Here is a 12,784-nt window from a genome sequence, read left to right as displayed (position 1 = left end):
GGTTCGTTATTAGAAGATATGGTACTTAGGTTGGATTTAATTGAGATTATTGATAGGATGAAATAATTATTGCAGACCACGGATTATTGTTATGAAAAAACCCTTTAAAATATGAGTGATGTTAAATACAGCTCTTAGAATTGTATTTAAGCATTTAATATCTTCTATATGTGATATTAACTTAGAAATCTATAAATATAATTAAAATCTATAAAATATTATTAAAAGCCTACCCTAAAATGACCAATTAAGTCCACGTAGACAATGCCACGTAGGATAAAAAAAGCCACGCAGACATTTATAATTTATAATTAATATTGACATTTTAATTGAATTTTTTGTGATAAAACATGTTAATAAAATTTATAATTTATAATTGAAATTGAAATTTTAATTAAATTTTTTGTAATAAACATATTAATAAATTAATTAAAACTCTTCATATACTTAACACCTACCATTTTTATTAACATTTTTCCTATTTAATTCATTTTTTTAATTAAACATGGTAATGAATTGATTAAAACTCTTCATAATACTTAACACCCACCAAATTAATTAAAAGTTTTTCCTATTTAATTAATTTTTATAATATAATATGTTAATAAATTGATTAAAACTCTTTATATTACTTAACAGTTAACGCCCATAATTTTCATTAATATTTTTTCGTATTTAATTCACCTCTTGAGTTTCTCGGCAATCAATTCTCTAATTAAATAATACCAGAAAATAAATTAAAAATAAAATTAAAATATTGGAATTTATGGTTGTATAATAGCTATAAAACTTATAATACCTATAATAGTTTATGTCTATAAAATTTTATTAAAAGGCTAACCTAAAAAATGTGACATGGCAAGTTTAGTTGTGATGTGGCAACTTTTAATGTGACATGGTAAAAAAAAAAGTGAAATGAATTACCAATTTAAGAAAATTAAAAAATATAAGGTAAAATTTTTTTAAAAAATACTCGTATAAGATTTAAACACAAAAAATAAAGAAAAAAAATGGTAAACCATTGGTCTCCTCTCATAATTTTTGTTATTTATTTACCTTATTTATTTAACCATTATTTCTTTTATTTAGTCAAATAACCTTTTAGCTTTCCTTTCATCATTACTATATATACTCCGTATTTATGTACCATATTTTTTATTTTTCTTTCGTTCATAAAATTTTGAGAGAATTTGTAATCGAATTTTTCATATATATAACTATTATATTCACCCTAATTTTCAATTTTATTCAAAAAAATAGCTCCTAAAGTATACATAGAAAAGTAAACTAATTGTTTTGTTTTTTATTTTACTTATGTTTTGTATTAATTTGTTACTATTTTTTGTGTTTGTATTAATATTGCAGGAGAATGAATTTTCAACTTTATTCAAAAAATTGGTAGATAAGGTATAGCTAAAGAACTAAATTAAGTATTTCGCTTTTTATTTTTATTATAGTTTGAATTAATTAGAATCTTATTAGTTATTTTTTTTTGTGTTTGTATTAATTTTATAGGAGGATGGCATACTTACATATCAATAACAATGCACGAGATTCGAAATAATAGCTATGGATCTTCTTTACAGATTTTTTTTCTTTGTTTGGATGACTCTTTCATTTTTGTCGGTTTTTCTTTTTTCTACAATGGTGTATTTGAAAAATCGAATGGTAGCAAATCTTTAATAAATTGTTGACATGTTGTTACATTTTTGTCCTTCACTCTTTCGTACACTTTAGTCTCTTTTGTAACACTTATGTTCTATTTATATTTTGTCAAACAAGTTACAAATCAAATTGCTTAGCCAAATTGTTAAAGTACGATGCACATATGTCAATTTGATCTTATCATAGTGTTATAATATGCATAAATAGTAATTAGTCATAAACCGATTCTTATTCTCCAATTCATTGTCTCAATTCCAATGCTTTCAAGCCTTTAAATCATTTTTTGTTTTCTATCAAATATACTATTCTATAACTCACAATATCTTTTGGATAAGTATTTTTTTTTTGAATGATTTGTTTATATTTTATTTTCTCATGATTTAGGAAAGACTAACATTCCGTATGAAATATAAGAGTATTGTTTTTATTATAATTTTTGATGAATGATTGAATATGAAGAAGCTATGTTTAGAATCGTATATGCATAAATCTCTATTTATTGCGCGATTCCGATAAATGTGTAATTAGTTTTGCTCATCTTATACTACTAATAATAATTATTAGAGTTCACGTATAAAGTTTTGATTCTTACTTTACTCTCTTACTTTTTGTCCCAAATCTAATCTTATATATACTACGGAGTATATTATTATAATACAAAATGTGATATTTTAAATATATGTAATCTTTCTTTGGAATTATTCGGAATAGTTGTTAAAGTTGCTTACATAAAAGTTCACGACCGTTTCTTTGCAAGATAAACATAGGGCCAAGTACTTTAAAATGCACCAAAACGACAATAAAAACAATATCTCCATTCAAGCAATAAAGAGGTAAGTTGCAATGTTTGTTGGTGAAGAAAACCATTCATATTCTATAATCTTTGAGTCGATCAAAGCAATAGTCAAATAATAAAGAGACAATTGAAAAATCACTAATTAAAAAGGCAATTGAAGAACCATTAATTAATCAGGCAATTGAAGAATCATTAGCAACTCAAACGAGAAAATTGAAAGACATTGATTTTCTTTCTATAAAATCTCATCAAAATACAAATTCATATTATTTTATTTGATACCAGGTTGTCCAAACCAACATTACCTGTCCTTACAAAAGTCAGTTTTTTTTTTGTTCTCTCTGTAATTTAGAGTATTTTACTGGAATTTTGTGTCTCCTTTTTCCTTTTCTTTTTGTTCATGTATTTATATTTAATATTCTTAATTGGAGGTGCCAATTCAATTAATTAACTTGATAATTTAATTAATGATGTTATTGTAGGAGGTATGTATATGTTAATGTGATCCTAACATGGTTGTGCTTTGAACTTCGCGTAATTATTTTGCATGCCCAATAAGAAATATTTTTACGAGACTAGCATAATTATCCATATCGTACGAGTCTTAGTATTTTGACGGGAGTATTTATTTAAATTCTATATCTATATGTGTACTTACTATAAGTGAAGTAATAAAAAGATTATATTTTTGTAGAGAAAGAAAGGATAACGAATGAAAAGTAATCACGCTATATATTTCGAAGTTAGGAGGTTTTTAACTGCATATGAAGTAGAAAATAAATTACAATGCAATTTGTTCATAAATGGATCATATATGGAAGAGTGACTTCTTTTAATATTTTGTTTTATTAGTAGCAACCTGTACTCATTTTTAAATCCTTTGAAAACAGGGGACGACAATAGAGCGTAAATTCATGTTTCAATACTTCTATGGCGTCAAGATTATCCATAAGACCAGAAGTACCAGAAAATTCAATTTGAGGGATTGTGTCCTCGCTTCAAAACAACCAAGCTATTCACATTTTGGTTTGCGTATCATCCCGAATCAAAAATTTGGAGTGTATCTCGCCTTTTTTTTTTTTTTTTTTTAAATACCGCTGCCTCAGTCATGTTCATTTATTTACCTTTTTTTTAATTAAAATTAAACAAATGATTGAGAGAGGGGGACTACTCCATATAAGGTATTCACAAGTTAAACATTTAAACACAGTCAATTGTTAACGATCCCATGATTTTCACGGGTTCCAAAACTAGTTCTCCCCTAAAATGGCTAATAAACGCCACGCGGACAAATCCATGTAGACTGAAAAAGCCAGCTGGATTATGAAGACCCCACCTGTTGTACGCGTCATCCTCCACTCAATATTTATATACACTTATTTTGTTTCATCCACTTGCTTTTGGACCCCACACGATTATATACTAAATTACCCAATTATGAAAGGATAAAGGGAGAAGGTAGAAGAGAAGGTGGACCTTGTCTTTGTGTATCTCAAACTTTTAGAAGAACTTTTGAATGACTTATTGTCAATTAAAAAGGAGGGAGTTGATGGTCTTTGCATTTCTTTTTCCGCCTATTTTAGTTTGTATTTATGACAAGCCAGATTCAAATGTTAATGTAAATTTATCTGATCAATTTTAAGTACACTTATTAATGGTTTTGTTTGTAATACATCAATAATAAAACATTTTTTCATGCTACGATATCTTTTTATTTGCAGTGGGGCATCGGTGGACCTGTCGTCGACAATGATTCAAAAAAAGGTCGTTGGGATGAATTTTTTCGGCAAAAAAAACGCTTTACCCCATTTCTACTCTCGTCTATCTTATTGACATGTGAGCATTTCTTAAAACTCAGGTAAGTTCTCTTATCATGGAGTATGTGTTTGATGAGTAATTCTCTAAACATATGATATACACATATTAATTGGTAATTTGAAAAAAAACTAGGTTAAGATACAATACGCATATTAGTTATTATTTGCGATAACAAAAACATTCGTCTTTTAGGAGTGTCGTTCGTCCATCGTTTGGACTCAAATTGAGAAGTGTAAATGAGCTGAAGATTGAAGATTTGAAATTAATATATTTTAAATTCCATTCTAAAAATGAACCGATCATTAAAGATGTTACTATATTATATTGTCTCTTAATTTTATTTCGATGATACGTGTCTTTCCCTAGTTCCGTACTGTTTTGGAGGCTTTAAACATTTGAAATCAAATTTTTGTTCTTTTTGAATTTGGTGTATTCCATAATGTGTTTAGGTGACAAAGGGTCTCCTGCGGACAAGGCGGGAATATGTATCGGCAATGTAATAATTTCTTGAAATGGTATCAGTCTTAGTTTTTCAGTTGAGGTGATTCTTGCTTTTTATTTTTTTCCTTTTTTCAATTTGTAGTTTTAATGTATATAAAAAATAAGAGAATTTTGATTTACATCAATCAGTAATGCCACATTTGGTGGTATAAGAGAGTTAAACATACAAAGCTTTCTCTTGACGTGTTGTTATCTGTTGTTATCGAATGACTCATAATGAGAATTGTAAAATGAACTCTGTGTGATGTGAATCATTTATAAAGTCGCGTCTCTTTATTTTATACTGTTACAAGCTAAATAATCACAAGTCATAATAAAGGTTGTAATGATTTTTAGTTATATGATCCGAAGACTAGTTATTTAAGTAGTTTTATTACCCGTAAAATTCAATTTCACGGGACTAGCTATGTTGTCGATAGTGTCATAGAAACCCGAATTTGCGATCGCACTGGACCTTAACAACAAAATAGACTCGTAAGGAAAAAAATATTAATCAATACGCATATATTTATTATTATGTATTTGACCACAATTTATTAAACTTTTGCCCACGATTATTAGTATTTTGCCACGGATATTGCTACATTTGTTAGTGTTTTTGCAACAATTATTGTTATTATTATTATCTCCACTAAAGACATAATATAGTTGTTAAGTAATTATTGTAGTCATCAAGTTTAGTTTTAAAAATAATAAAGGTAAAATATTGCGTTTACATCATACCTATAATTTTATTTATTTATATAGCAAAATAAGAAATTCTATTAATATGTCTAATCAAATTGAAAAATATTATTCCTGTTAAATGGGCTATAATTATATACTCGTATTTTTTACATCGTATATGACATAATAAAGTAGTTTTTATTTAGGTCGAGAAAATATTGGAGATCTCTTATTTTTAAGTATAAGAGGATTCTCTCTTTTCTAATATTAGTGTAGGTGGCCACTTTTACTGTAGGTGGCCATTTTTTTTGGACACATACTAACAAGTAACAACACCACGGCGCCACCTTCCTTATCTCGCATTTGCAACATTACTTTTCTCAATCTTATGTAACGTAGAACTATTTTCTAGCTTTTCTAATTGATACACAATATTCATTTTCGGTTCATTTGTGCCATATATAATCATCAGCTGAAGAAGAATATTTCGGACAACCCCATACCAATTCGAATCGATACTCTACAAATTTGTTTATGGAGTATCAAATAAATGTCTTTCTAATTTGAATTAACAATGAACCATGCCGTTTTCAGAAGTAATATAATTGTTTTGGTAAAAATTTACCAGTTACGAATTAATTATGTGAGTGATAGTGATTAATCTATGGCCAACGACGGAATGAATGCAACGAATTTAACGTACGAATAAACAACAAAATAAGAGAGTGACACGAGAAATTTTTGGTGACGCGGAAAACCCGGTGTGGGAACAACCGCGGGGGGAGTCGGAATCCCACCAATTTGGCACTATAATCGAGGGGATAAAATGCAAATGAGGAAATACAAAGCTTATTTTGCTAGCGAGATATTGCTAAGTGTAGGCGGAATATTGATACGGGTGTTGTTGTAGAAGTGTCGATGTGTGGAATGAGATGAGATGACCCCTTGATTGCTTTTTCCCTCCTTTTATAATGGTTGTTTGCTAGGGTTTTAGTCCTCAACATCTTCCCAGATTCTGCTCCTGGATTCCTGCGTCTGCTCCTGTAAAGTAGGGGGTAGTTGCTTGATAATAGGAGGTGGTTGGTTGACTTTTCCACCCCTTTTGTGCGTAAGGTAACAAACATAAATGTGTTTGTCTATCTTTTAATCCAATGGTCCCTACTTGTCCATCTCATCAATCCCCTTACTTTTTCATCCGCCATTGAAAAGATGCCACATCATCATGGATAAAAAAGTGCTATTTTTATCCCCAACAATTGCCCCCAAATTTCCGTCTCAAAATATTTTAGGCGGAAATTTCTTCTTCAAGGCGCTAAAAACTGACGGGATTTGACAGTGCTTCCGACTTTAAACTTTCCTTCAATTAATCTTCTCCTACCGTCACTTTATGTCCCCAACTACCCATAATTGCTGCTGGGAATTTCTGCCTCTGAACAAGCTTTTGCCCCCACGTTCTGTCAAACCCAAGGCTACACTTGCTGCGGTTCTGACTCTGAGGGAGAAGAAACGTGCTGAAGATGCCTCCAAGCCAGCCGGGAAGAGAAAAAATGTCCCTACCTCTACTTGTGGTACCCGTGCAAAAAAAAAAAGCAAAAAAGGAGATCTGCCTCTGGTTCAACCAAGGAACAAGTTCCCACCTCGTGGCTTTACCTCTGTTTCTACACATCCCCTGCTTCTGAATCCAACCCTGCTTCTGAGTCCAACCCTGCTTCTGAGTCTCCTGTCTCTGGGTCCCCTCCAAAGTAGCACTTAGATTCCCAGCAGATTTTGGCTGGTCGAGATCTACACGAGACCTGAGTCTACTTGGTCGGATGTTTTTTCCTGCTCCTAGGTCTGCTGAGAAGAGAAAGGCAGATTCTGGTTCTGCGTATGGATCAGCGCCGGAAAGAGGGCTTACTTCTGATTTGGCCACATGGTCTATTCCCATTGAGATTACTTCATTTGCAACCATGCCCCCGGTCCCTGGGTCTGCTCCACCATTTGGCTTTGTTTCTGCCTCTGGGATTGTTCCTGTTTCTGGGTCTAACTCTGCATCTGGATCCGCCGCTGCTGGTGAATGATGGATCCAGCTGGTGGATTCTAGGTTTAACCTTCTCCTGACTCTACTGTTCTGCGTCTGGTCGACATAGGTAATTCTGGTGCAGAGAACCTCTAGTAAAAATTGCTTGCGCAGTTTATATGCAGCTGGTACCTGAGAAATGTTAGTAATGCAACCTAGGTGTGATGACCTTCTAATGTATGATCTAGCGATCTAGCCTATATAGACACATTATGAACTTATATGTCGGGAATGCAATGTTTATCAATGTGTCGTGAGAATGATCATGTTTGAGCGTGTGTCGCAGGTGTTCTATCGTTTACTTTGTATCTTGCCGTTTCTGGCGTACTTTTGATTTGTGCATGCACGTTTTACGCCGTATGTTTGGCCATCGCTGTTTGATTGCTGGCTAAGGGGTCTAGTACGCCCACTCGTTCGTTGGAGCCCAGGCTTGCGTGGGTGCTAATGCATCGCGGAGACCGATCGTCCCGGTTGTACGTGCTTAGCCACGTACACACGCCTTCGTAGTGAATACATACCCCTGCGCATTAGTTTGCATTTTTATTCACTTGGTCATTTATTTGAAAGATATTTATAAAAAGGAACTTCTTCACTTAAAATATTAAAGTGGTTTACTAACTTGAAAAACTTTCAGAATCAGGAAATATCGGGGTCAGAATACATGTAGGGTCTTTTCAGAACCAGAAAATGTTGAGATTGAAATACGTGCAGGAAATTTTAAGAACCAGAAAATGTTGAACTTAAAATATATGCAGAAAATTTTCAGAACCAGAAAATGTTAAATTCAGAATAGATGCAAAAAGTTTTCAGAACCATAAAAATATTCAGAGCCAGAGAATGTTCAAAGCAAAATCTAGAACCTGGTTGAGCTGTATCTGGTAGGCTGAGTACCCGGTTGCTGACCATGCTGGTGGCTGACATGTGCTTGCCTCTGACAGGTGTCACACCTTTTTGCAAATTCTACAGCATCTTTGCGCATTGTGGGCTAAAAGTATCTCTACCTCAGTACTTTATTGGACAGGCTCCCTTTTGCATGGTTTCCACATTCTCCACTGTGGAGAGCATGCAAAACAGCCTGAGACTTTTGCCGATCCAGGCATCTGAGGTAGGGTCCAACGAGAGATTTCCTCCTTTTTATCTGCTAGCAGGATGTCATTCTGCAGCTAGTTCTGGTATGGTTTTCTCCAGTCTAGAGTATCTTCTTCACTGCTGCTGCTCCAAAACACTTCTGCTTCCTGTTCAGGTTTTAGTATTCCTGGTTTCAGTATTGCTGGCTCCAGCACGTGGACAATTGGTATTCTGGAGATGGTATCCTGCTTTGAAGGTTGCCCCCAAGGTGGCTAACGCATCTGCTTCTGCGTTCTGGTCTCTGGGGTTTTGTTGAACGTGGCAAATCTTAAGGTGTCTGATTTTCAGATCCAGAGCCAGCTTCAAACCCAGGATCAAGGCCTCGTATTCTGCTTCGTTGTTTGTGGCCTTGACTTCACATCGTACCGCCTGGACGATGAGATTCCCTGGGGTGATTTGAGAACCAGACCTACTTCTGCTCCTCTTGCGTTTGGAGGCTCCATCCACATGCAGTTCCCACACTTATTTTCCTTTATCTTCTTCCAGATTCAGAATGTCTTGTTCTGCCTGGGTCTGATCTTGCTGCTTGCACTTACTACTGCTTCTGTGACTGACAGATACAGGGAATAACGGTTCTTCTTGCTCTGGTTTTGACAAGAGTGACGGGGTGCTGAGATAATGTTTCAATTCCTTAAATGCTTTTCTCATGTTCCTTTGTCCACTAAAATATTTGAAGCTTATCTTGGGGGTAGGTCTGTGTCGTCCTTTCCTTCTGTGCTTCCAGACATCTTGTTCTCGCTTCTGCTGTAGGGTCCTGATCTTTCGTTCCTCTTTTCTACCGGTGCTTTTCTGGATACTGAGTTCGAATCATAAGTGTATCTTCTGGGTCTAGAGTCCTCCTCCAGTCTCATGACAGCAATCGCCTTTGATTGTACCTCCTCAAAGGTAGTGCATGGATGCATGGTCAGGTCCTTGTATAGCTCTGAATCCTGGTGCAGTCCTCGGCGGAAGGCATGTATTGCGGTTGCTATATCACATCTCGGGATTGGCACCTTCTCTTTGTTGAACCTGTTCAAGTAATCACGGGTGGACTCCTCGAACCCTTGCACTATCCGGTAGAGGTCACTGGTCTGCTTCTCCGACTTTCTGCTGCTGGCAAACTGCTGGTTGAAGGCATTGACTAGGTTGGCGAAGCTGGATATGCTCTTGTTCGGCAGGCCGACGAACCACTGCAGGGCTGCTCCTGACAAGGTTGATCCGAATCCTTTGCACATGCAAGCTTCCTTTAGAGATCCAATTGCGGTTATCACCATCATTTTCTGCTTGTAGTGGTTGATATGGTCAAGTGGGTCTGTGATTCCGTCATAGAGCGTCATGGCTGGAGGCACACATCCTTTAGGGACACCGATTAGAGCTATGTCATCCACGAAAGGTGAGTCTGCGTAGCTGTCTCTGGCTGCTTTCTCCAACGGACAGGCTACGCCTGGTATCCTATACATCAGCTCCCTCAGCTCCTGGTATTGCTGCTCCAGTGAATTACCTGCTCCTGCAAGAGGATTAGAAACAGTCAGAAAGGAACCAGCAGGTGTACCTCCTAGCCAGGGCACTCCAGAAAATTGGCCTGGTGCTGGATGACTGGTTACTGGTGTTGCGCTGATTATGGATCCAGACTGCAATACTGGTATCTGCTGTAGTCCTCCGATCCAGGCTTCACTGGTGAACTGGTTGCAGGATGGAGCTGCTGCGTTGTTGACAGGACCAGATTGCCATCCTGGGGTCTGGTGCGCGGGAGTACCTGAAAAGGGTGGAAGGTCAGATCCAGAAGGGGTGCTAAACAAAGCGTTACCTGTTGTCTGCTGCAGACTGGGTGGATTATCGAATGACAGACATCCCAATCCTCTTGGCTCGATTAGTTCGTGGGTGCTACCCCAAAGATCCACCTGTAACTAGTTCTCGACGGGATTGGTCGACTCGATCCTCCACCGCTGGTTCTTACGCCGGAGCCTCCGGTCGATCTTTGGTTTGGGACCGGATCGTCACGATTTGAGCCATCATGTTCGGTTGTCTTTCCTCGGATCCTCAACGGCCCGACGCGAATGTCCATCCCCGAATCATCACCTGCATCGGATCGAGTCTTTGGTGACCCTCCGCCCGGAGAACTTCGCACCGAGCCTTCCCGGGTTTGACCTCGGATGCGGCTTCTCCTCTGTGGGGCTTTCCCTCTGGATTTGGGTCGACCGGGATGCACCATTGCCTTTGGAATCTGTGGCGGCTTCTGAAGCTGAGGTATGGCTCTGGTTGCCATGCTAACGGGGATCGTCTGGCCGGATCTTTGGGATGCGATGGTGATCCATGGATGCGAAGTGAGTCCTGCGCGCAAAGATAGGGTGATATGCTCGTTTGCCGGAAGGGTTAAATTGTTCGTTCCGGACATAGGTCACGGTTGGTTCGATCTTGCGAGTATTGGCTATAGAAAATGATCACTATGCCCCACGGTGGGCGCCAAACTGTTTTGGTAAAAATTTACCAGTTACGAATTAATTATGTGAGTGATAGTGATTAATCTATGGCCAACGACAGAATGAATGCAACGAATTTAACGTACGAATAAACAACAAAATAAGAGAGTGACACGAGAAATTTTTGGTGACGCGAAAAACCCGGTGTGGGAACAACCGCGGGGGGAGTCGGAATCCCACCAATTTGGCACTATAATCGAGGGGATAAAATGCAAATGAGGAAATACAAAGCTTATTTTGCTAGCGGGATATTGCTAAGTGTAGGCGGAATCCCCTTGATTGCTTTTTCCCTCCTTTTATAATGGTTGTTTGCTAGGGTTTTAGTCCTCAACATCTTCCCAGATTCTGCTCCTGGATTCCTGCGTCTGCTCCTGTAAAGTAGGGGGTAGTTGCTTGATAATAGGAGGTGGTTGGTTGACTTTTCCACCCCTTTTGTGCGTAAGGTAACAAACATAAATGTGTTTGTCTATCTTTTAATCCAATGGTCCCTACTTGTCCATCTCATCAATCCCCTTACTTTTTCATCCGACAATGAAAAGATGCCACATCATCATGGATAAAAAAGTGCTATTTTTATCCCCAACAATAATAATGATAATGCACTTGCATATGATGTTATGAATTATTAATATACTCAAAAAGAGTAATATTATTTGATGGATGAAGATCACAATGTGCCGTATTTTATTATCAAATGTAATCATAATAGTCCAACAGTTAATTTTAAAAATGATTATATTTGTATGTAAAATGGTTTCAAAATCCTATTTTTTAAAACATACCAAAATAGTCCGTTTTAAGGGAGAGCAATCGTAAAATTACTCGAGAGGGAGACCATAAAATGGACAGAAGTACTTTGCATTATTAACGGTCGCTTGTTTCACATAGAAAATACTCCTAACAAATAATATAAAAAATTAGGGTTTATAGTATAATTGAATTTGATTTATATATGGTCGATTTATTTTGTTTTGATAAATGAGAAACTTTATACTAAATGGTTATTTATTCATAATTATCTTTGTAAAGAATTCCCATATTCGATCCTTTTTCGTGCAACTCGCCACTATAAGCAACTAACGACATAAAATATCACTTGTATTTGTTCTCACATGTTTTTATTTGGTTTAAATAATTATGATAATCAAAGAGAATATGAAGCTTTTAACTAAAATTTCTTGCCAAAAGATAAAGAAGATGTTTGGTATATCACATATTGAACAGTAGATTGAGCTCCAATCTACTGTTTTTCAATATGCTGCTCACACAACATATTCACTTTAGTAGATTGTAAAAAATAAATATGTCTATAATTTACACATGTATACAACAATTTATTAACCTAATAAACCTGCTAATTATCAAACACTTCTACTAAATCTGCTAATTTTAATATACTAGTCAAACATGTCAATATCGAGAAGGAATTTGATGAGAAATAAATATTAAATCACTTTCATGTTTTTTCATGAGAAAATATTTTCTAATACATCATCTAGTGGGCACATGTTAGAATAATTGTTTAACCTATAAGTTGGCTCCACCATGATGCTCAAGTGTAATCAATTATAAAATTCTTTTAGTATCTTTGTTTTTTTTTTTTTTTAATACTCCTAATTTATATTTGGAATCAAGATGGTCTATTTATATGTAATGAGATACTAATGAAAATAGCCATCACACAACATAATA

The sequence above is a fragment of the Silene latifolia genome, unplaced genomic scaffold, assembly GCF_048544455.1.
Source record: "Silene latifolia isolate original U9 population unplaced genomic scaffold, ASM4854445v1 scaffold_150, whole genome shotgun sequence".
NCBI lineage: Eukaryota > Viridiplantae > Streptophyta > Magnoliopsida > Caryophyllales > Caryophyllaceae > Silene > Silene latifolia.
The sequence above is the reverse complement of the archived record's forward strand: the minus strand, read 5'-3'. Positions refer to the sequence as shown.